Genomic DNA, 22,178 nt, shown 5'->3' with positions numbered 1-22,178 from the left:
ACTTTGACAAGAAGGGAATGATTGGAGGTTACAATGGAAAAACAGCTTTGAGGTTTCAGCACTAGGAGTGTGCGGGTCGTTAAAAGGACTTGCATTTCCCATACCGGGAGTCGAACCCGGGCCGCCTGGGTGAAAACCAGGAATCCTAACCGCTAGACCATATGGGAAAACTAGCTGCCTTGTTTTGGGAAAAATAGAGAAAACCAAAGGGAAAAAAAAGATGTGCCACCGCCATCAGCTTCCAAGTATGGTGGCCAGCTATGACACACATATCACTTTCACTAATTGGCCTCGTTAGCGCAGCAGGTAGCGCGTCAGTCTCATAATCTGAAGGTCGTGAGTTTGATCCTCACACGGGGCACTACTCTCTAACCATTTTGTGAGCCTTGGGGTCCTTAATCTATGAAAAACACTACTCTTCATCCCTTAGGTCTTGTAGGAAACCATATGGATGGAACATTGACCGGAAGATCAAGCTTTCAGTGCTCTTTTGCCTTCCACCATATTCCACCCAGCTAAAATCTTTAGCTCTGCATCCAACAGACCTTGCAAGATACAATGTCTACTCATCCTGGAACAACAGAGGCATTTTCCATCTATGTGACATGCTTCCCTTAGTTTCATCACACAGAAAGAACAAAGCACCGAGGAATTCAAAAGGGCTTTTTCAAAGGTGTGGAAAAAAAAGATGATGTCTCTGTCAGAGAATGGTTTGCAGAAGATTGGCACATAGATATTTGCCAATGCAAATGTGCAGAAGAGCGAGAACGGCCGAGAAACTTCATGTGCTAGTACGCATGTGCGTACGCCAAAGCGCACACAATGCGTGACAATTTCTGGTGCCCAGTGGCCTATTTAAAGCTAGCAGCATAAGCCATTAGTTGCTGGATGATCTTCAGCTTCCCCTGTGAGTTCCTTTGATCCTGATATTATTCATGTGTGAAAATTCATGTGCCAGTGCGCATATACGTACGCCAAAGCGCGTGCATGAGCCATTAGTTGCTGGATGAACTTCAGCTTGCCCTGTGAGTTCCTGTGTTCCTGATAGTATTTCATTTCCTGTCCTGACCCGGCTTGACCTGTCTTGTCTGCATCCCTGGCTTTGACCCTTGGTACTTTGACAAGAAGGGAATGATTGGAGGTTACAATGGAAAAACAGCTTTGAGGTTTCAGCACTAGGAGTGTGCGGGTCGTTAAAAGGACTTGCATTTCCCATACCGGGAGTCGAACCCGGGCCGCCTGGGTGAAAACCAGGAATCCTAACCGCTAGACGATATGGGAAAACTAGCTGCTTTGTTTTGAAAAAAATTGAGAAAACCAAAGGGAAAAAAAGATGTGCCACCGCCATCAGCTTCCAAGTATGGTGGCCAGCTATGACACACATATCACTTTCACTAATTGGCCTCGTTAGCGCAGCAGGTAGCGCGTCAGTCTCATAATCTGAAGGTCGTGAGTTCGATCCTCACACGGGGCACTACTCTCTAACCATTTTGTGAGCCTTGGGGTCCTTAATCTATGAAAAACACTACTCTTCATCCCTTAGGTCTTGTAGGAAACCATATGGATGGAACATTGACCGGAAGATCAAGCTTTCAGTGCTCTTTTGCCTTCCACCATATTCCACCCAGCTAAAATCTTTAGCTCTGCATCCAACAGACCTTGCAAGATACAATGTCTACTCATCCTGGAACAACAGAGGCCTTTTCCATCTATGTGACATGCTTCCCTTAGTTTCATCACACAGAAAGAACAAAGCACAGAGGAATTCAAAAGGGCTTTTTCAAAGGTGTGGAAAAAAAAGATGATGTCTCTGTCAGAGAATGGTTTGCAGAAGATTGGCACATAGATATTTGCCAATGCAAATGTGCAGAAGAGCGAGAACGGCCGAGAAACTTCATGTGCTAGTACGCATGTGCGTACGCCAAAGCGCACACAATGCGTGACAATTTCTGGTGCCCAGTGGCCTATTTAAAGCTAGCAGCATAAGCCATTAGTTGCTGGATGATCTTCAGCTTCCCCTGTGAGTTCCTGTGATCCTGATATTATTCATGTGTAAAAATTCATGTGCCAGTGCGCATATACGTACGCCAAAGCGCGTGCATGAGCCATTAGTTGCTGGATGAACTTCAGCTTGCCCTGTGAGTTCCTGTGTTCCTGATAGTATTTCATTTCCTGTCCTAACCCGGCTTGACCTGTCTTGTCTGCATCCCTGGCTTTGACCCTTGGTACTTTGACAAGAAGGGAATGATTGGAGGTTACAATGGAAAAACAGCTTTGAGGTTTCAGCACTAGGAGTGTGCGGGTCGTTAAAAGGACTTGCATTTCCCATACCGGGAGTCGAACCCGGGCCGCCTGGGTGAAAACCAGGAATCCTAACCGCTAGACCATATGGGAAAACTAGCTGCCTTGTTTTGAGAAAAATAGAGAAAACCAAAGGGAAAAAAAAGATGTGCCACCGCCATCAGCTTCCAAGTATGGTGGCCAGCTATGACACACATATCACTTTCACTAATTGGCTTCGTTAGCGCAGCAGGTAGCGCGTCAGTCTCATAATCTGAAGGTCGTGAGTTCGATCCTCACACGGGGCACTACTCTCTAACCATTTTGTGAGCCTTGGGGTAGTTAATCTATGAAAAACACTACTCTTAATCCCTTAGGTCTTGTAGGAAACCATATGGATGGAAAATTGACCGGAAGATCAAGCTTTCAGTGCTCTTTTGCCTTCCACCATATTCCACCCAGCTAAAATCTTTAGCTCTGCATCCAACAGACCTTGCAAGATACAATGTCTACTCATCCTGGAACAACAGAGGCATTTTCCATCTATGTGACATGCTTCCCTTAGTTTCATCACACAGAAAGAACAAAGCACCGAGGAATTCAAAAGGGCTTTTTCAAAGGTGTGGAAAAAAAAGATGATGTCTCTGTCAGAGAATGGTTTGCAGAAGATTGGCACATAGATATTTGCCAATGCAAATGTGCAGAAGAGCGAGAACGGCCGAGAAACTTCATGTGCTAGTACGCATGTGCGTACGCCAAAGCGCACACAATGCGTGACAATTTCTGGTGCCCAGTGGCCTATTTAAAGCTAGCAGCATAAGCCATTAGTTGCTGGATGATCTTCAGCTTCCCCTGTGAGTTCCTGTGATCCTGATATTATTCATGTGTGAAAATTCATGTGCCAGTGCGCATATACGTACGCCAAAGCGCGTGCACGAGCCATTAGTTGCTGGATGAACTTCAGCTTGCCCTGTGAGTTCCTGTGTTCCTGATAGTATTTCATTTCCTGTCCTGACCCGGCTTGACCTGTCTTGTCTGCATCCCTGGCTTTGACCCTTGGTACTTTGACAACAAGGGAAAGATTGGAGGTTACAATGGAAAAACAGCTTTGAGGTTTCAGCACTAGGAGTGTGCGGGTCGTTAAAAGGACTTGCATTTCCCATACCGGGAGTCGAACCCGGGCCGCCTGGGTGAAAACCAGGAATCCTAACCGCTAGACCATATGGGAAAACTAGCTGCCTTGATTTGAGAAAAATAGAGAAAACCAAAGGGAAAAAAAGATGTGCCACCGCCATCAGCTTCCAAGTATGGTGGCCAGCTATGACACACATATCACTTTCACTAATTGGCCTCATTAGCGCAGCAGGTAGCGCGTCAGTCTCATAATCTGAAGGTCGTGAGTTCGATCCTCACACGGGGCACTACTCTCTAACCATTTTGTGAGCCTTGGGGTCCTTAATCTATGAAAAACACTACTCTTCATCCCTTAGGTCTTGTAGGAAACCATATGGATGGAAAATTGACCGGAAGATCAAGCTTTCAGTGCTCTTTTGCCTTCCACCATATTCCACCCAGCTAAAATCTTTAGCTCTGCATCCAACAGACCTTGCAAGATACAATGTCTACTCATCCTGGAACAACAGAGGCATTTTCCATCTATGTGACATGCTTCCCTTAGTTTCATCACACAGAAAGAACAAAGCACCGAGGAATTCAAAAGGGCTTTTTCAAAGGTGTGGAAAAAAAAGATGATGTCTCTGTCAGAGAATGGTTTGCAGAAGATTGGCACATAGATATTTGCCAATGCAAATGTGCAGAAGAGCGAGAACGGCCGAGAAACTTCATGTGCTAGTACGCATGTGCGTACGCCAAAGCGCACACAATGCGTGACAATTTCTGGTGCCCAGTGGCCTATTTAAAGCTAGCAGCATAAGCCATTAGTTGCTGGATGATCTTCAGCTTCCCCTGTGAGTTCCTTTGATCCTGATATTATTCATGTGTGAAAATTCATGTGCCAGTGCGCATATACGTACGCCAAAGCGCGTGCATGAGCCATTAGTTGCTGGATGAACTTCAGCTTGCCCTGTGAGTTCCTGTGTTCCTGATAGTATTTCATTTCCTGTCCTGACCCGGCTTGACCTGTCTTGTCTGCATCCCTGGCTTTGACCCTTGGTACTTTGACAAGAAGGGAATGATTGGAGGTTACAATGGAAAAACAGCTTTGAGGTTTCAGCACTAGGAGTGTGCGGGTCGTTAAAAGGACTTGCATTTCCCATACCGGGAGTGGAACCCGGGCCGCCTGGGTGAAAACCAGGAATCCTAACCGCTAGACCATATGGGAAAACTAGCTGCTTTGTTTTGAAAAAAATTGAGAAAACCAAAGGGAAAAAAAGATGTGCCACCGCCATCAGCTTCCAAGTATGGTGGCCAGCTATGACACACATATCACTTTCACTAATTGGCCTCGTTAGCGCAGCAGGTAGCGCGTCAGTCTCATAATCTGAAGGTCGTGAGTTCGATCCTCACACGGGGCACTACTCTCTAACCATTTTGTGAGCCTTGGGGTCCTTAATCTATGAAAAACACTACTCTTCATCCCTTAGGTCTTGTAGGAAACCATATGGATGGAACATTGACCGGAAGATCAAGCTTTCAGTGCTCTTTTGCCTTCCACCATATTCCACCCACCTAAAATCTTTAGCTCTGCATCCAACAGACCTTGCAAGATACAATGTCTACTCATCCTGGAACAACAGAGGCCTTTTCCATCTATGTGACATGCTTCCCTTAGTTTCATCACACAGAAAGAACAAAGCACAGAGGAATTCAAAAGGGCTTTTTCAAAGGTGTGGAAAAAAAAGATGATGTCTCTGTCAGAGAATGGTTTGCAGAAGATTGGCACATAGATATTTGCCAATGCAAATGTGCAGAAGAGCGAGAACGGCCGAGAAACTTCATGTGCTAGTACGCATGTGCGTACGCCAAAGCGCACACAATGCGTGACAATTTCTGGTGCCCAGTGGCCTATTTAAAGCTAGCAGCATAAGCCATTAGTTGCTGGATGATCTTCAGCTTCCCCTGTGAGTTCCTGTGATCCTGATATTATTCATGTGTGAAAATTCATGTGCCAGTGCGCATATACGTACGCCAAAGCGCGTGCATGAGCCATTAGTTGCTGGATGAACTTCAGCTTGCCCTGTGAGTTCCTGTGTTCCTGATAGTATTTCATTTCCTGTCCTGACCCGGCTTGACCTGTCTTGTCTGCATCCCTGGCTTTGACCCTTGGTACTTTGACAAGAAGGGAATGATTGGAGGTTACAATGGAAAAACAGCTTTGAGGTTTCAGCACTAGGAGTGTGCGGGTCGTTAAAAGGACTTGCATTTCCCATACCGGGAGTCGAACCCGGGCCGCCTGGGTGAAAACCAGGAATCCTAACCGCTAGACCATATGGGAAAACTAGCTGCCTTGTTTTGGGAAAAATAGAGAAAACCAAAGGGAAAAAAAAGATGTGCCACCGCCATCAGCTTCCAAGTATGGTGGCCAGCTATGACACACATATCACTTTCACTAATTGGCCTCGTTAGCGCAGCAGGTAGCGCGTCAGTCTCATAATCTGAAGGTCGTGAGTTTGATCCTCACACGGGGCACTACTCTCTAACCATTTTGTGAGCCTTGGGGTCCTTAATCTATGAAAAACACTACTCTTCATCCCTTAGGTCTTGTAGGAAACCATATGGATGGAACATTGACCGGAAGATCAAGCTTTCAGTGCTCTTTTGCCTTCCACCATATTCCACCCAGCTAAAATCTTTAGCTCTGCATCCAACAGACCTTGCAAGATACAATGTCTACTCATCCTGGAACAACAGAGGCATTTTCCATCTATGTGACATGCTTCCCTTAGTTTCATCACACAGAAAGAACAAAGCACCGAGGAATTCAAAAGGGCTTTTTCAAAGGTGTGGAAAAAAAAGATGATGTCTCTGTCAGAGAATGGTTTGCAGAAGATTGGCACATAGATATTTGCCAATGCAAATGTGCAGAAGAGCGAGAACGGCCGAGAAACTTCATGTGCTAGTACGCATGTGCGTACGCCAAAGCGCACACAATGCGTGACAATTTCTGGTGCCCAGTGGCCTATTTAAAGCTAGCAGCATAAGCCATTAGTTGCTGGATGATCTTCAGCTTCCCCTGTGAGTTCCTTTGATCCTGATATTATTCATGTGTGAAAATTCATGTGCCAGTGCGCATATACGTACGCCAAAGCGCGTGCATGAGCCATTAGTTGCTGGATGAACTTCAGCTTGCCCTGTGAGTTCCTGTGTTCCTGATAGTATTTCATTTCCTGTCCTGACCCGGCTTGACCTGTCTTGTCTGCATCCCTGGCTTTGACCCTTGGTACTTTGACAAGAAGGGAATGATTGGAGGTTACAATGGAAAAACAGCTTTGAGGTTTCAGCACTAGGAGTGTGCGGGTCGTTAAAAGGACTTGCATTTCCCATACCGGGAGTCGAACCCGGGCCGCCTGGGTGAAAACCAGGAATCCTAACCGCTAGACGATATGGGAAAACTAGCTGCTTTGTTTTGAAAAAAATTGAGAAAACCAAAGGGAAAAAAAGATGTGCCACCGCCATCAGCTTCCAAGTATGGTGGCCAGCTATGACACACATATCACTTTCACTAATTGGCCTCGTTAGCGCAGCAGGTAGCGTGTCAGTCTCATAATCTGAAGGTCGTGAGTTCGATCCTCACACGGGGCACTACTCTCTAACCATTTTGTGAGCCTTGGGGTCCTTAATCTATGAAAAACACTACTCTTCATCCCTTAGGTCTTGTAGGAAACCATATGGATGGAACATTGACCGGAAGATCAAGCTTTCAGTGCTCTTTTGCCTTCCACCATATTCCACCCAGCTAAAATCTTTAGCTCTGCATCCAACAGACCTTGCAAGATACAATGTCTACTCATCCTGGAACAACAGAGGCCTTTTCCATCTATGTGACATGCTTCCCTTAGTTTCATCACACAGAAAGAACAAAGCACAGAGGAATTCAAAAGGGCTTTTTCAAAGGTGTGGAAAAAAAAGATGATGTCTCTGTCAGAGAATGGTTTGCAGAAGATTGGCACATAGATATTTGCCAATGCAAATGTGCAGAAGAGCGAGAACGGCCGAGAAACTTCATGTGCTAGTACGCATGTGCGTACGCCAAAGCGCACACAATGCGTGACAATTTCTGGTGCCCAGTGGCCTATTTAAAGCTAGCAGCATAAGCCATTAGTTGCTGGATGATCTTCAGCTTCCCCTGTGAGTTCCTGTGATCCTGATATTATTCATGTGTAAAAATTCATGTGCCAGTGCGCATATACGTACGCCAAAGCGCGTGCATGAGCCATTAGTTGCTGGATGAACTTCAGCTTGCCCTGTGAGTTCCTGTGTTCCTGATAGTATTTCATTTCCTGTCCTAACCCGGCTTGACCTGTCTTGTCTGCATCCCTGGCTTTGACCCTTGGTACTTTGACAAGAAGGGAATGATTGGAGGTTACAATGGAAAAACAGCTTTGAGGTTTCAGCACTAGGAGTGTGCGGGTCGTTAAAAGGACTTGCATTTCCCATACCGGGAGTCGAACCCGGGCCGCCTGGGTGAAAACCAGGAATCCTAACCGCTAGACCATATGGGAAAACTAGCTGCCTTGTTTTGAGAAAAATAGAGAAAACCAAAGGGAAAAAAAAGATGTGCCACCGCCATCAGCTTCCAAGTATGGTGGCCAGCTATGACACACATATCACTTTCACTAATTGGCTTCGTTAGCGCAGCAGGTAGCGCGTCAGTCTCATAATCTGAAGGTCGTGAGTTCGATCCTCACACGGGGCACTACTCTCTAACCATTTTGTGAGCCTTGGGGTAGTTAATCTATGAAAAACACTACTCTTAATCCCTTAGGTCTTGTAGGAAACCATATGGATGGAAAATTGACCGGAAGATCAAGCTTTCAGTGCTCTTTTGCCTTCCACCATATTCCACCCAGCTAAAATCTTTAGCTCTGCATCCAACAGACCTTGCAAGATACAATGTCTACTCATCCTGGAACAACAGAGGCATTTTCCATCTATGTGACATGCTTCCCTTAGTTTCATCACACAGAAAGAACAAAGCACCGAGGAATTCAAAAGGGCTTTTTCAAAGGTGTGGAAAAAAAAGATGATGTCTCTGTCAGAGAATGGTTTGCAGAAGATTGGCACATAGATATTTGCCAATGCAAATGTGCAGAAGAGCGAGAACGGCCGAGAAACTTCATGTGCTAGTACGCATGTGCGTACGCCAAAGCGCACACAATGCGTGACAATTTCTGGTGCCCAGTGGCCTATTTAAAGCTAGCAGCATAAGCCATTAGTTGCTGGATGATCTTCAGCTTCCCCTGTGAGTTCCTGTGATCCTGATATTATTCATGTGTGAAAATTCATGTGCCAGTGCGCATATACGTACGCCAAAGCGCGTGCACGAGCCATTAGTTGCTGGATGAACTTCAGCTTGCCCTGTGAGTTCCTGTGTTCCTGATAGTATTTCATTTCCTGTCCTGACCCGGCTTGACCTGTCTTGTCTGCATCCCTGGCTTTGACCCTTGGTACTTTGACAACAAGGGAAAGATTGGAGGTTACAATGGAAAAACAGCTTTGAGGTTTCAGCACTAGGAGTGTGCGGGTCGTTAAAAGGACTTGCATTTCCCATACCGGGAGTCGAACCCGGGCCGCCTGGGTGAAAACCAGGAATCCTAACCGCTAGACCATATGGGAAAACTAGCTGCCTTGATTTGAGAAAAATAGAGAAAACCAAAGGGAAAAAAAGATGTGCCACCGCCATCAGCTTCCAAGTATGGTGGCCAGCTATGACACACATATCACTTTCACTAATTGGCCTCATTAGCGCAGCAGGTAGCGCGTCAGTCTCATAATCTGAAGGTCGTGAGTTCGATCCTCACACGGGGCACTACTCTCTAACCATTTTGTGAGCCTTGGGGTCCTTAATCTATGAAAAACACTACTCTTCATCCCTTAGGTCTTGTAGGAAACCATATGGATGGAAAATTGACCGGAAGATCAAGCTTTCAGTGCTCTTTTGCCTTCCACCATATTCCACCCAGCTAAAATCTTTAGCTCTGCATCCAACAGACCTTGCAAGATACAATGTCTACTCATCCTGGAACAACAGAGGCATTTTCCATCTATGTGACATGCTTCCCTTAGTTTCATCACACAGAAAGAACAAAGCACCGAGGAATTCAAAAGGGCTTTTTCAAAGGTGTGGAAAAAAAAGATGATGTCTCTGTCAGAGAATGGTTTGCAGAAGATTGGCACATAGATATTTGCCAATGCAAATGTGCAGAAGAGCGAGAACGGCCGAGAAACTTCATGTGCTAGTACGCATGTGCGTACGCCAAAGCGCACACAATGCGTGACAATTTCTGGTGCCCAGTGGCCTATTTAAAGCTAGCAGCATAAGCCATTAGTTGCTGGATGATCTTCAGCTTCCCCTGTGAGTTCCTGTGATCCTGATATTATTCATGTGCCAGTGCGGATATACGTACGCCAAAGCGCGTGCATGAGCCATTAGTTGCTGGATGAACTTCAGCTTGCCCTGTGAGTTCCTGTGTTCCTGATAGTATTTCATTTCCTGTCCTGACCCGGCTTGACCTGTCTTGTCTGCATCCCTGGCTTTGACCCTTGGTACTTTGACAAGAAGGGAATGATTGGAGGTTACAATGGAAAAACAGCTTTGAGGTTTCAGCACTAGGATTGTGCGGGTCATTAAAAGGACTTGCATTTCCCATACCGGGAGTGGAACCCGGGCCGCCTGGGTGAAAACCAGGAATCCTAACCGCTAGACCATATGGGAAAACTAGCTGCCTTGTTTTGAGAAAAATAGAGAAAACCAAAGGGAAAAAAAAGATGTGCCACCGCCATCAGCTTCCAAGTATGGTGGCCAGCTATGACACACATATCACTTTCACTAATTGGCCTCGTTAGCGCAGCAGGTAGCGCGTCAGTCTCATAATCTGAAGGTCGTGAGTTCGATCCTCACACAGGGCACTACTCTCTAACCATTTTGTGAGCCTTGGGGTCCTTAATCTATGAAAAACACTACTCTTCATCCCTTAGGTCTTGTAGGAAACCATATGGATGGAAAATTGACCGGAAGATCAAGCTTTCAGTGCTCTTTTGCCTTCCACCATATTCCACCCAGCTAAAATCTTTAGCTCTGCATCCAACAGACCTTGCAAGATACAATGTCTACTCATCCTGGAACAACAGAGGCATTTTCCATCTATGTGACATGCTTCCCTTAGTTTCATCACACAGAAAGAACAAAGCACCGAGGAATTCAAAAGGGCTTTTTCAAAGGTGTGGAAAAAAAAGATGATGTCTCTGTCAGAGAATGGTTTGCAGAAGATTGGCACATAGATATTTGCCAATGCAAATGTGCAGAAGAGCGAGAACGGCCGAGAAACTTCATGTGCTAGTACGCATGTGCGTACGCCAAAGCGCACACAATGCGTGACAATTTCTGGTGCCCAGTGGCCTATTTAAAGCTAGCAGCATAAGCCATTAGTTGCTGGATGATCTTCAGCTTCCCCTGTGAGTTCCTGTGATCCTGATATTATTCATGTGCCAGTGCGGATATACGTACGCCAAAGCGCGTGCATGAGCCATTAGTTGCTGGATGAACTTCAGCTTGCCCTGTGAGTTCCTGTGTTCCTGATAGTATTTCATTTCTTGTCCTGACCCGGCTTGACCTGTCTTGTCTGCATCCCTGGCTTTGACCCTTGGTACTTTGACAACAAGGGAATGATTGGAGGTTACAATGGAAAAACAGCTTTGAGGTTTCAGCACTAGGATTGTGCGGGTCGTTAAAAGGACTTGCATTTCCCATACCGGGAGTCGAACCCGGGCCGCCTGGGTGAAAACCAGGAATCCTAACCGCTAGACCATATGGGAAAACTAGCTGCCTTGTTTTGAGAAAAATAGAGAAAACCAAAGGGAAAAAAAAGATGTGCCACCGCCATCAGCTTCCAAGTATGGTGGCCAGCTATGACACACATATCACTTTCACTAATTGGCCTTGTTAGCGCAGCAGGTAGCGCGTCAGTCTCATAATCTGAAGGTCGTGAGTTCGATCCTCACACGGGGCACTACTCTCTAACCATTTTGTGAGCCTTGGGGTAGTTAATCTATGAAAAACACTACTCTTCATCCCTTAGGTCTTGTAGGAAACCATATGGATGGAAAATTGACCGGAAGATCAAGCTTTCAGTGCTCTTTTGCCTTCCACCATATTCCACCCAGCTAAAATCTTTAGCTCTGCATCCAACAGACCTTGCAAGATACAATGTCTACTCATCCTGGAACAACAGAGGCATTTTCCATCTATGTGACATGCTTCCCTTAGTTTCATCACACAGAAAGAACAAAGCACCGAGGAATTCAAAAGGGCTTTTTCAAAGGTGTGGAAAAAAAAGATGATGTCTCTGTCAGAGAATGGTTTGCAGAAGATTGGCACATAGATATTTGCCAATGCAAATGTGCAGAAGAGCGAGAACGGCCGAGAAACTTCATGTGCTAGTACGCATGTGCGTACGCCAAAGCGCACACAATGCGTGACAATTTCTGGTGCCCAGTGGCCTATTTAAAGCTAGCAGCATAAGCCATTAGTTGCTGGATGATCTTCAGCTTCCCCTGTGAGTTCCTGTGATCCTGATATTATTCATGTGTGAAAATTCATGTGCCAGTGCGCATATACGTACGCCAAAGCGCGTGCACGAGCCATTAGTTGCTGGATGAACTTCAGCTTGCCCTGTGAGTTCCTGTGTTCCTGATAGTATTTGATTTCCTGTCCTGACCCGGCTTGACCTGTCTTGTCTGCATCCCTGGCTTTGACCCTTGGTACTTTGACAACAAGGGAATGATTGGAGGTTACAATGGAAAAACAGCTTTGAGGTTTCAGCACTAGGAGTGTGCGGGTCGTTAAAAGGACTTGCATTTCCCATACCGGGAGTCGAACCCGGGCCGCCTGGGTGAAAACCAGGAATCCTAACCGCTAGACCATATGGGAAAACTAGCTGCCTTGTTTTGAGAAAAATAGAGAAAACCAAAGGGAAAAAAAGATGTGCCACCGCCATCAGCTTCCAAGTATGGTGGCCAGCTATGACACACATATCACTTTCACTAATTGGCCTCGTTAGCGCAGCAGGTAGCGTGTCAGTCTCATAATCTGAAGGTCGTGAGTTCGATCCTCACACGGGGCACTACTCTCTAACCATTTTGTGAGCCTTGGGGTCCTTAATCTATGAAAAACACTACTCTTCATCCCTTAGGTCTTGTAGGAAACCATATGGATGGAACATTGACCGGAAGATCAAGCTTTCAGTGCTCTTTTGCCTTCCACCATATTCCACCCAGCTAAAATCTTTAGCTCTGCATCCAACAGACCTTGCAAGATACAATGTCTACTCATCCTGGAACAACAGAGGCATTTTCCATCTATGTGACATGCTTCCCTTAGTTTCATCACACAGAAAGAACAAAGCACCGAGGAATTCAAAAGGGCTTTTTCAAAGGTGTGGAAAAAAAAGATGATGTCTCTGTCAGAGAATGGTTTGCAGAAGATTGGCACATAGATATTTGCCAATGCAAATGTGCAGAAGAGCGAGAACGGCCGAGAAACTTCATGTGCTAGTACGCATGTGCGTACGCCAAAGCGCACACAATGCGTGACAATTTCTGGTGCCCAGTGGCCTATTTAAAGCTAGCAGCATAAGCCATTAGTTGCTGGATGATCTTCAGCTTCCCCTGTGAGTTCCTGTGATCCTGTTATTATTCATGTGCCAGTGCGGATATACGTACGCCAAAGCGTGTGCATGAGCCATTAGTTGCTGGATGAACTTCAGCTTGCCCTGTGAGTTCCTGTGTTCCTGATAGTATTTCATTTCCTGTCCTGACCCGGCTTGACCTGTCTTGTCTGCATCCCTGGCTTTGACCCTTGGTACTTTGACAACAAGGGAATGATTGGAGGTTACAATGGAAAAACAGCTTTGAGGTTTCAGCACTAGGATTGTGCGGGTCGTTAAAAGGACTTGCATTTCCCATACCGGGAGTCGAACCCGGACCGCCTGGGTGAAAACCAGGAATCCTAACCGCTAGACCATATGGGAAAACTAGCTGCCTTGTTTTGAGAAAAATAGAGAAAACCAAAGGGAAAAAAAGATGTGCCACCGCCATCAGCTTCCAAGTATGGTGGCCAGCTATGACACACATATCACTTTCACTAATTGGCCTCGTTAGCGCAGCAGGAAGCGCATCAGTCTCATAATCTGAAGGTCGTGAGTTCGATCCTCACACGGGGCACTACTCTCTAACCGTTTTGTGAGCCTTGGGGTCCGTAATCTATGAAAAACACTACTCTTCATCCCTTAGGTCTTGTAGGAAACCATATGGATGGAAAATTGACCGGAAGATCAAGCTTTCAGTGCTCTTTTGCCTTCCACCATATTCCACCCAGCTAAAATCTTTAGCTCTGCATCCAACAGACCTTGCAAGATACAATGTCTACTCATCCTGGAACAACAGAGGCATTTTCCATCTATGTGACATGCTTCCCTTAGTTTCATCACACAGAAAGAACAAAGCACCGAGGAATTCAAAAGGGCTTTTTCAAAGGTGTGGAAAAAAAAGATGATGTCTCTGTCAGAGAATGGTTTGCAGAAGATTGGCACATAGATATTTGCCAATGCAAATGTGCAGAAGAGCGAGAACGGCCGAGAAACTTCATGTGCTAGTACGCATGTGCGTACGCCAAAGCGCACACAATGCGTGACAATTTCTGGTGCCCAGTGGCCTATTTAAAGCTAGCAGCATAAGCCATTAGTTGCTGGATGATCTTCAGCTTCCCCTGTGAGTTCCTGTGATCCTGATATTATTCATGTGTGAAAATTCATGTGCCAGTGCGCATATACGTACGCCAAAGCGCGTGCATGAGCCATTAGTTGCTGGATGAACTTCAGCTTGCCCTGTGAGTTCCTGTGTTCCTGATAGTATTTCATTTCCTGTCCTGACCCGGCTTGACCTGTCTTGTCTGCATCCCTGGCTTTGACCCTTGGTACTTTGACAACAAGGGAATGATTGGAGGTTACAATGGAAAAACAGCTTTGAGGTTTCAGCACTAGGAGTGTGCGGGTCATTAAAAGGACTTGCATTTCCCATACCGGGAGTCGAACCCGGTCCGCCTGGGTGAAAACCAGGAATCCTAACCGCTAGACCATATGGGAAAACTAGCTGCCTTGTTTTGAGAAAAATAGAGAAAACCAAAGGGAAAAAAAGATGTACCACCGCCATCAGCTTCCAAGTATGGTGGCCAGCTATGACACACATATCACTTTCACTAATTGGCCTCGTTAGCGCAGCAGGTAGCGCGTCAGTCTCATAATCTGAAGGTCGTGAGTTCGATCCTCACACGGGGCACTACTCTCTAACCATTTTGTGAGCCTTGGGGTCCTTAATCTATGAAAAACACTACTCTTCATCCCTTAGGTCTTGTAGGAAACCATATGGATGGAACATTGACCGGAAGATCAAGCTTTCAGTGCTCTTTTGCCTTCCACCATATTCCACCCAGCTAAAATCTTTAGCTCTGCATCCAACAGACCTTGCAAGATACAATGTCTACTCATCCTGGAACAACAGAGGCATTTTCCATCTATGTGACATGCTTCCCTTAGTTTCATCACACAGAAAGAACAAAGCACCGAGGAATTCAAAAGGGCTTGTTCAAAGGTGTGGAAAAAAAAGATGATGTCTCTGTCAGAGAATGGTTTGCAGAAGATTGGCACATAGATATTTGCCAATGCAAATGTGCAGAAGAGCGAGAACGGCCGAGAAACTTCATGTGCTAGTACGCATGTGCGTACGCCAAAGCGTACACAATGCGTGACAATTTCTGGTGCCCAGTGGCCTATTTAAAGCTAGCAGCATAAGCCATTAGTTGCTGGATGATCTTCAGCTTCCCCTGTGAGTTCCTGTGATCCTGATATTATTCATGTGTGAAAATTCATGTGCCAGTGCGCATATACGTACGCCAAAGCGCGTGCATGAGCCATTAGTTGCTGGATGAACTTCAGCTTGCCCTGTGAGTTCCTGTGTTCCTGATAGTATTTCATTTCCTGTCCTGACCCGGCTTGACCTGTCTTGTCTGCATCCCTGGCTTTGACCCTTGGTACTTTGACAACAAGGGAATGATTGGAGGTTACAATGGAAAAACCGCTTTGAGGTTTCAGCACTAGGATTGTGCGGGTCGTTAAAAGGACTTGCATTTCCCATACCGGGAGTGGAACCCGGGCCGCCTGGGTGAAAACCAGGAATCCTAACCGCTAGACCATATGGGAAAACTAGCTGCCTTGTTTTGAGAAAAATAGAGAAAACCAAAGGGAAAAAAAGATGTGCCACCGCCATCAGCTTCCAAGTATGGTGGCCAGCTATGACACACATATCACTTTCACTAATTGGCCTCGTTAGCGCAGCAGGTAGCGCGTCAGTCTCATAATCTGAAGGTCGTGAGTTCGATCCTCACACGGGGCGCTATTCTCTAACCATTTTGTGAGCCTTGGGGTCCTTAATCTATGAAAAACACTACTCTTCATCCCTTAGGTCTTGTAGGAAACCATATGGATGGAAAATTGACCAGAAGATCAAGCTTTCAGTGCTCTTTTGCCTTCCACCATATTCCACCCAGCTAAAATCTTTAGCTCTGCATCCAACAGACCTTGCAAGATGCAATGTCTACTCATCCTGGAACAACAGAGGCATTTTCCATCTATGTGACATGCTTCCCTTAGTTTCATCACACAGAAAGAACAAAGCACCGAGGAATTCAAAAGGGCTTTTTCAAAGGTGTGGAAAAAAAAGATGATGTCTCTGTCAGAGAATGGTTTGCAGAAGATTGGCACATAGATATTTGCCAATGCAAATGTGCAGAAGAGCGAGAACGGCCGAGAAACTTCATGTGCTAGTACGCATGTGCGTACGCCAAAGCGCACACAATGCGTGACAATTTCTGGTGCCCAGTGGCCTATTTAAAGCTAGCAGCATAAGCCATTAGTTGCTGGATGATCTTCAGCTTCCCCTGTGAGTTCCTGTGATCCTGATATTATTCATGTGTGAAAATTCATGTGCCAGTGCGCATATACGTACGCCAAAGCGCGTGCATGAGCCATTAGTTGCTGGATGAACTTCAGCTTGCCCTGTGAGTTCCTGTGTTCCTGATAGTATTTCATTTCCTGTCCTGACCCGGCTTGACCTGTCTTGTCTGCATCCCTGGCTTTGACCCTTGGTACTTTGACAACAAGGGAATGATTGGAGGTTACAATGGAAAAACAGCTTTGAGGTTTCAGCACTAGGAGTGTGCGGGTCGTTAAAAGGACTAGCATTTCCCATACCGGGAGTCGAACCCGGGCCGCCTGGGTGAAAACCAGGAATCCTAACCGCTAGACCATATGGGAAAACTAGCTGCCTTGTTTTGAGAAAAATAGAGAAAACCAAAGGGAAAAAAAGATGTGCCACCGCCATCAGCTTCCAAGTATGGTGGCCAGTTATGACACACATATCACTTTCACTAATTGGCCTCGTTAGCGCAGCAGGTAGCGCGTCAGTCTCGTAATCTGAAGGTCGTGAGTTCGATCCTCACACGGGGCACTACTCTCTAACCATTTTGTGAGCCTTGGGGTCCTTAATCTATGAAAAACACTACTCTTCATCCCTTAGGTCTTGTAGGAAACCATATGGATGGAACATTGACCGGAAGATCAAGCTTTCAGTGCTCTTTTGCCTTCCACCATATTCCACCCAGCTAAAATCGTTAGCTCTGCATCCAACAGACCTTGCAAGATACAATGTCTACTCATCCTGGAACAACAGAGGCATTTTCCATCTATGTGACATGCTTCCCTTAGTTTCATCACACAGAAAGAACAAAGCACCGAGGAATTCAAAAGGGCTTTTTCAAAGGTGTGGAAAAAAAAGATGATGTCTCTGTCAGAGAATGGTTTGCAGAAGATTGGCACATAGATATTTGCCAATGCAAATGTGCAGAAGAGCGAGAACGGCCGAGAAACTTCATGTGCTAGTACGCATGTGCGTACGCCAAAGCGCACACAATGCGTGACAATTTCTGGTGCCCAGTGGCCTATTTAAAGCTAGCAGCATAAGCCATTAGTTGCTGGATGATCTTCAGCTTCCCCTGTGAGTTCCTGTGATCCTGATATTATTCATGTGTGAAAATTCATGTGCCAGTGCGCATATACGTACGCCAAAGCGCGTGCATGAGCCATTAGTTGCTGGATGAACTTCAGCTTGCCCTGTGAGTTCCTGTGTTCCTGATAGTATTTGATTTCCTGTCCTGACCCGGCTTGACCTGTCTTGTCTGCATTCCTGGCTTTGACCCTTGGAACTTTGACAACAAGTTCCTGATCCGCCTTGACCTATCTTGTCTGCATCCCTGGCTTTGACCCTTGGTACTTTGACAACAAGGGAATGATTGGAGGTTACAATGGAAAAACAGCTTTGAGGTTTCAGCACTAGGAGTGTGCGGGTCGTTAAAAGGACTTGCATTTCCCATACCGGGAGTCGAACCCGGGCCGCCTGGGTGAAAACCAGGAATCCTAACCGCTAGACCATATGGGAAAACTAGCTGCCTTGTTTTGAGAAAAATAGAGAAAACCAAAGGGAAAAAAAGATGTGCCACCGCCATCAGCTTCCAAGTATGGTGGCCAGCTATGACACACATATCACTTTCACTAATTGGCCTTGTTAGCGCAGCAGGTAGCGCATCAGTCTCATAATCTGAAGGTCGTGAGTTCGATCCTCACACGGGGCACTACTCTCTAACCATTTTGTGAGCCTTGGGGTCCTTAATCTATGAAAAACACTACTCTTCATCCCTTAGGTCTTGTAGGAAACCATATGGATGGAAAATTGACCGGAAGATCAACCTTTCAGTGCTCTTTTGCCTTCCACCATATTCCACCCAGCTAAAATCTTTAGCTCTGCATCCAACAGGCCTTGCAAGATACAATGTCTACTCATCCTGGAACAACAGATGCATTTTCCATCTATGTGACATGCTTCCCTTAGTTTCATCACACAGAAAGAACAAAGCACCGAGGAATTCAAAAGGGCTTTTTCAAAGGTGTGGAAAAAAAAGATGATGTCTCTGTCAGAGAATGGTTTGCAGAAGATTGGCACATAGATATTTGCCAATGCAAATGTGCAGAAGAGCGAGAACGGCCGAGAAACTTCATGTGCTAGTACGCATGTGCGTACGCCAAAGCGCACACAATGCGTGACAATTTCTGGTGCCCAGTGGCCTATTTAAAGCTAGCAGCATAAGCCATTAGTTGCTGGATGATCTTCAGCTTCCCCTGTGAGTTCCTGTGATCCTGATATTATTCATGTGTGAAAATTCATGTGTCAGTGCGCATATACATACGCCAAAGCGCGTGCATGAGCCATTAGTTGCTGGATGAACTTCAGCTTGCCCTGTGAGTTCCTGTGTTCCTGATAGTATTTCATTTCCTGTCCTGACCCGGCTTGACCTGTCTTGTCTGCATCCCTGGCTTTGACCCTTGGTACTTTGACAACAAGGGAATGATTGGAGGTTACAATGGAAAAACAGCTTTGAGGTTTCAGCACTAGGAGTGTGCGGGTCGTTAATAGGACTTGCATTTCCCATACCGGGAGTCGAACCCGGGTCGCCTGGGTGAAAACCAGGAATCCTAACCGCTAGACCATATGGGAAAACTAGCTGCCTTTCTTTGAGAAAAATAGAGAAAACCAAAGGGAAAAAAAGATGTGCCACCGCCATCAGCTTCCAAGTATGGTGGCCAGCTATGACACACATATCTCTTTCACTAATTGGCCTCGTTAGCGCAGCAGGTAGCGCGTCAGTCTCATAATCTGAAGGTTGTGAGTTCGATCCTCACACGGGGCACTACTCTCTAACCATTTTGTGAGCCTTGGGGTCCTTAATCTATGAAAAACACTACTCTTCATCCCTTAGGTCTTGTAGGAAACCATATGGATGGAAAATTGACCGGAAGATCAAGCTTTCAGTGCTCTTTTGCCTTCCACCATATTCCACCCAGCTAAAATCTTTAGCTCTGCATCCAACAGACCTTGCAAGATACAATGTCTACTCATCCTGGAACAACAGAGGCATTTTCCATCTATGTGACATGCTTCCCTTAGTTTCATCACACAGAAAGAACAAAGCACAGAGGAATTCAAAAGGGCTTTTTCAAAGGTGTGGAAAAAAAAGATGATGTCTCTGTCAGAGAATGGTTTTCAGAAGATTGGCACATAGATATTTGCCAATGCAAATGTGCAGAAGAGCGAGAACGGCCAAGAAACTTCATGTGCTAGTACGCATGTGCGTACGCCAAAGCGCACACAATGCGTGACAATTTCTGGTGCCCAGTGGCCTATTTAAAGCTAGCAGCATAAGCCATTAGTTGCTGGATGATCTTCAGCTTCCCCTGTGAGTTCCTGTGATCCTGATATTATTCATGTGTGAAAATTCATGTGCCAGTGCGCATATACGTACGGCAAAGCGCGTGCATGAGCCATTAGTTGCTGGATGAACTTCAGCTTGCCCTGTGAGTTCCTGTGTTCCTGATAGTATTTCATTTCCTGTCCTGACCCGGCTTGACCTGTCTTGTCTGCATCCCTGGCTTTGACCCTTGGTACTTTGACAACAAGGGAATGATTGGAGGTTACAATGGAAAAACAGCTTTGAGGTTTCAGCACTAGGAGTGTGCGGGTCGTTAAAAGGACTTGCATTTCCCATACCGGGAGTCGAACCCAGGCCGCCTGGGTGAAAACCAGGAATCCTAACCGCTAGACCATATGGGAAAACTAGCTGCCTTGTTTTGAGAAAAATAGAGAAAACCAAAGGGAAAAAAAGATGTGCCACCGCCATCAGCTTCCAAGTATGGTGGCCAGCTATGACACACATATCACTTTCACGGTAGCGCGTCAGTCTCATAATCTGAAGGTCGTGAGTTCGATCCTCACACGGGGCACTACTCTCTAACCATTTTGTGAGCCTTGGGGTCCTTAATCTATGAAAAACACTACTCTTCATCCCTTAGGTCTTGTAGGAAACCATATGGATGGAACATTGACCGGAAGATCAAGCTTTCAGTGCTCTTTTGCCTTCCACCATATTCCACCCAGCTAAAATCTTTAGCTCTGCATCCAACAGACCTTGCAAGATACAATGTCTACTCATCCTGGAACAACAGAGGCATTTTCCATCTATGTGACATGCTTCCCTTAGTTTCATCACACAGAAAGAACAAAGCACAGAGGAATTCAAAAGGGCTTTTTCAAAGGTGTGGAAAAAAAAGATGATGTCTCTGTCAGAGAATGGTTTGCAGAAGATTGGCACATAGATATTTTTTTGTTTCACAAATTTTATTGAGTGAACCAGAGCATAAAATACAACATAGTAAACAAACAAATACAGTCGCATATTGTATATGTGATAATGGTAAAGTACAGTTATAAAGGAAATTAGAAAAATAATATTCCTGTAGATAGTACAATATATATATATGAACATATCAACAAAATATTCCATCATAATACTGAAGGACAGTTGGTAATTTGGCTAACTATACCCAGAGTAGGGGGGGGAAGTATAGGGGTGGGGGAAGGGTGAGGGGTGAAGGGAGAGAATGGGGAAGAGAAAAAAAAAAAAAAGAGAATGGGGGGGGAGGGGAAACAGTACCGTAAGAAAAGTACTTATGATTACAAAATGTATTTCAATTCTGTCTGAACTTAGCTCTTATAGAAGTAATTTTCTAATGGTTTACAATTGATTTGTATTCCGGAGTGTTTTTATATTCTATCCATTCATGCCAGGTTGCAAAGAATTTAGTAATTTTTTCCTGAGATACACTTATAAGTTCTTCAATCTGCTCTATGTTGTTGATTCTCCGAAACCATTCTTTTTTCGTTGGAATGGCCTCGGAGCGCCAGTGGATGGGGATACAGTGACGAGCCGCGTTGACCATAAACATTGGCAATGATTTTAGATAAGTTTTTTTGGGGATGTCATTCAAGTGAAGGAGGTATTGTGCCGCGTTAAAAATCAGGTGTTCTGAGGAGATTTTGTTGATTGTTTCGTGAACCTCCATCCAGAAGGTCTGGATCGAGGGGCAGGACCACCACACATGGAGCATCGAGCCCTCTTCTCGTTTGCATCTCCAGCATTTTTCTGAGGATGTAGGGGAGAACTTGTGTATGATAGAGGGGGTCCTATACCATCTGGACAAAATTTTATAGCTACATTCCTGGGTAGCTACATTTAGAGACCCTTTGTGTGCGTAAATATATAATTTTTCCCATTGTTTTTCGGATATTGAGATATCAAGGTCTCTTTCCCAATGTTCACATGTTTTGATGGTCAGATCGGGTGTCCCTTCAAATAGTGAATTATAAATGATTGATATAATATGTCTATGTGGGTCTTTCTTCATACATAGGTCTTCAACAGTCGTTAGGGGTTTCGTCCAAAGATGCGTTGTCTTTCTGTTGGTCAGGAAATGTCTAATTTGAATATAGTTCCAATGGGGTATTTGGAAGGGTGTTATAGTGTCATGGAGATCTTCTCTAGAGAGTATTTGTCCATTTTTGAAGAAATGTTTGGCGAGGATTTCTTTATGTGGCCAATTGAGTAAAAGAAAGTTTCTATCTAATCCTGGTGGGAAGTCAGGGTTATTTCTCAGAGGTGTGAGAGGGCTATACCAAGGGGTGGGTATTTTGGATTTGAATGTGTTGTTAAAAATTTCCAA

The 22,178-nt window shown here is 45.3% G+C and overlaps 14 non-coding genes across 14 annotated transcripts; 4 read left to right on the top strand and 10 right to left on the bottom strand.

Moving 5' to 3' along the window:
* Positions 1-95: 95 nt before the first annotated feature.
* On the bottom strand, positions 96-167 carry TRNAE-UUC (transfer RNA glutamic acid (anticodon UUC)). The gene has a single exon. It is a non-coding gene; the product is annotated as a tRNA-Glu (tRNA).
* A 1,234-nt stretch (positions 168-1,401) lies between these two features.
* TRNAM-CAU (transfer RNA methionine (anticodon CAU)) lies at positions 1,402-1,474 on the top strand. The gene has a single exon. It is a non-coding gene; the product is annotated as a tRNA-Met (tRNA).
* An 848-nt stretch (positions 1,475-2,322) lies between these two features.
* TRNAE-UUC (transfer RNA glutamic acid (anticodon UUC)) lies at positions 2,323-2,394 on the bottom strand. Its single transcript has one exon. It is a non-coding gene; the product is annotated as a tRNA-Glu (tRNA).
* A 1,042-nt stretch (positions 2,395-3,436) lies between these two features.
* On the bottom strand, positions 3,437-3,508 carry TRNAE-UUC (transfer RNA glutamic acid (anticodon UUC)). The gene has a single exon. It is a non-coding gene; the product is annotated as a tRNA-Glu (tRNA).
* A 1,233-nt stretch (positions 3,509-4,741) lies between these two features.
* Positions 4,742-4,814, top strand: TRNAM-CAU (transfer RNA methionine (anticodon CAU)). Its single transcript has one exon. It is a non-coding gene; the product is annotated as a tRNA-Met (tRNA).
* Positions 4,815-5,662: 848 nt separating this feature from the next.
* On the bottom strand, positions 5,663-5,734 carry TRNAE-UUC (transfer RNA glutamic acid (anticodon UUC)). Its single transcript has one exon. It is a non-coding gene; the product is annotated as a tRNA-Glu (tRNA).
* Positions 5,735-7,889: 2,155 nt separating this feature from the next.
* Positions 7,890-7,961, bottom strand: TRNAE-UUC (transfer RNA glutamic acid (anticodon UUC)). The gene has a single exon. It is a non-coding gene; the product is annotated as a tRNA-Glu (tRNA).
* A 1,042-nt stretch (positions 7,962-9,003) lies between these two features.
* Positions 9,004-9,075, bottom strand: TRNAE-UUC (transfer RNA glutamic acid (anticodon UUC)). The gene has a single exon. It is a non-coding gene; the product is annotated as a tRNA-Glu (tRNA).
* Positions 9,076-11,202: 2,127 nt separating this feature from the next.
* On the bottom strand, positions 11,203-11,274 carry TRNAE-UUC (transfer RNA glutamic acid (anticodon UUC)). Its single transcript has one exon. It is a non-coding gene; the product is annotated as a tRNA-Glu (tRNA).
* Positions 11,275-12,316: 1,042 nt separating this feature from the next.
* Positions 12,317-12,388, bottom strand: TRNAE-UUC (transfer RNA glutamic acid (anticodon UUC)). The gene has a single exon. It is a non-coding gene; the product is annotated as a tRNA-Glu (tRNA).
* Positions 12,389-14,720: 2,332 nt separating this feature from the next.
* Positions 14,721-14,793, top strand: TRNAM-CAU (transfer RNA methionine (anticodon CAU)). Its single transcript has one exon. It is a non-coding gene; the product is annotated as a tRNA-Met (tRNA).
* A 1,961-nt stretch (positions 14,794-16,754) lies between these two features.
* On the bottom strand, positions 16,755-16,826 carry TRNAE-UUC (transfer RNA glutamic acid (anticodon UUC)). Its single transcript has one exon. It is a non-coding gene; the product is annotated as a tRNA-Glu (tRNA).
* Positions 16,827-16,946: 120 nt separating this feature from the next.
* Positions 16,947-17,019, top strand: TRNAT-CGU (transfer RNA threonine (anticodon CGU)). Its single transcript has one exon. It is a non-coding gene; the product is annotated as a tRNA-Thr (tRNA).
* Positions 17,020-17,934: 915 nt separating this feature from the next.
* On the bottom strand, positions 17,935-18,006 carry TRNAE-UUC (transfer RNA glutamic acid (anticodon UUC)). The gene has a single exon. It is a non-coding gene; the product is annotated as a tRNA-Glu (tRNA).
* Between the last annotated feature and the right edge of the window lie 4,172 nt (positions 18,007-22,178).

Source organism: Lithobates pipiens, unplaced genomic scaffold, assembly GCF_037356315.1.
Source record: "Lithobates pipiens isolate NorthernLeopardFrog02 unplaced genomic scaffold, aLitPip1_a1.2 Scaffold_8, whole genome shotgun sequence".
In the NCBI taxonomy this organism is placed as follows: domain Eukaryota; kingdom Metazoa; phylum Chordata; class Amphibia; order Anura; family Ranidae; genus Lithobates; species Lithobates pipiens.
This window is presented reverse-complemented; position numbering and strand designations above follow the sequence as displayed.